The sequence below is a fragment of the Sinocyclocheilus rhinocerous genome, unplaced genomic scaffold (assembly GCF_001515625.1).
Source record: "Sinocyclocheilus rhinocerous isolate Xijiao unplaced genomic scaffold, SAMN03320098_v1.1 C36764688, whole genome shotgun sequence".
NCBI classification, from domain to species: Eukaryota; Metazoa; Chordata; class Actinopteri; order Cypriniformes; family Cyprinidae; genus Sinocyclocheilus; species Sinocyclocheilus rhinocerous.
Window position 1 is genome coordinate 1 of NW_015785717.1, and position 1,714 is coordinate 1,714.

Consider the following 1,714-nt stretch of genomic DNA (forward strand, 5'->3'; position numbering starts at 1 on the left):
CACGCTCGACAGCCTACCGTTAAACAGAGAGTCATTGATATCGGTGCGTTCCTCACGATCACTCTATCTAAGCATAAACATCAGGTATATAATCATAATTAGAATGAATGAATTCTGGAAAACAAGACAATACTGATTATGAAAATGAAGAATGTTTTTATTATATACCGGTAACTATGGCCGCACCCATCATTAGATTTAAAGTCAGATGTCATTTGGTTTTGATTGATGTGTGTTTCATATCATACAATTTATATGAATAAATTCTTCTTTATTGACACTCAGCTGACTACAAGGAAGTTTTCAGTGGAGTGAGTAACGTGGAAGAGGTGGCTTTCAACGCACTCTCCTTTATCTGGAACACCAATGAAGAAGCAAAGGTACAAGCACAAACACACAGATCCACCTGTCACTTGTTTTTGTGGGGTTGAAGTGATGGGTTGAAAGGAGGATCATTTAGAGGAGTGTCAGAGAGCAGTGGTATCTACGGTATGCGGCCTCCTCAGGCACCTGTCATCATAGGGAATAAAAAAGAAAGAAAGAGGGAGGGAAGGAAGCAAGGAAGGAGAGAAAGAGAAATAGGGCACATTTCAGCATGCCCCCAGGGTAGTGATGGGTGGGACAACGAAACTCACAGCAGGTGGAGCAGAGACAGAAAGAAAGAATACAATCACTGTAACGCACTTTTATTGATTAACAGCAATGTTACAAGACATATTTAAGAGTTGCGTATTTTTTAGCTAATAATCGGAATAAACAATTCTTCCACCAAGTAAAATAATTCATTAGTCTAGCATCTAACAATATCCAGTTGCCAAGCAATATAGCAACAATACATTTTATAAATCAGAATTTGAATTCAAATATTCCAACTGTTAACTGTTATTCAACCTTGTTGTGCTAAATGAATCAGCAGCTATGAGGAACGAGGAAGAAATGTTTGGAAATCAGCACCGGTTCACTCATTTATTCATTAATCATCATCATATTTAGGTGATTGTTTTTTATTGTTGTTTTACCTCCAGTTCCAACATGTTGGATCTCGCCATGTTGTTCTTCATATGGACACTCCTTTTCTTTTGAAATGAATTGGAATTATTGAACAATCATTGTACCATATTTGCAGATGACACATCTAATGTTTCTCATCCCTGACCCTTCCTTTTGTTTGAGACTGTTTTTTTCTATATGAAAATTATATTTTTTCTATATATTTTTTTCTAAATGTACTACTGTGTCATCTAGTTAAATAACAAATCCCCCTTTCCTGATTTCCAAAATGTTTTCTTGAGATTTCATGTATCATGTATTCATGTTTTTTACAGGTGCATATTGGCATCAATTCTCTGAGCACTGACTTCTCCTCGCAGAAGGGGGTCAAAGGTTTTCCTCTGAATCTTCAGATCGACACGTATGATTTCAGCTCAGGGAACAACCGCCTCATTCACAGAGCTGTTTGTCAGATTAAGATCTTCTGCGATAAGGTGAGCCAGTGCCCGACAAATAAAAAAAGTATATATTTTTAAAAAAATCCATCTTAAAATATATATCTTCAATAAATATTTAAATAAATATATATTTTACATTTATACAAATATTTGTATTTATAATAATATAATTCTATTTTATTATCTTTATAAATTAGTTTTAAGAAGCAAAACCCAAAAGAGAATCTTATAACAGCATGAAAAGATGCACACATGCATTTCAAGGC

At 34.9% G+C, this 1,714-nt stretch overlaps 1 long non-coding RNA gene across 1 annotated transcript; it reads left to right on the plus strand.

Moving 5' to 3' along the window:
- On the plus strand, positions 1-1,493 carry LOC107736535 (uncharacterized). The gene is made up of 3 exons (XR_001639689.1): positions 1-43; positions 286-380; positions 1,326-1,493. It is a non-coding gene; the product is annotated as an uncharacterized LOC107736535 (long non-coding RNA).
- Positions 1,494-1,714: the final 221 nt, after the last annotated feature.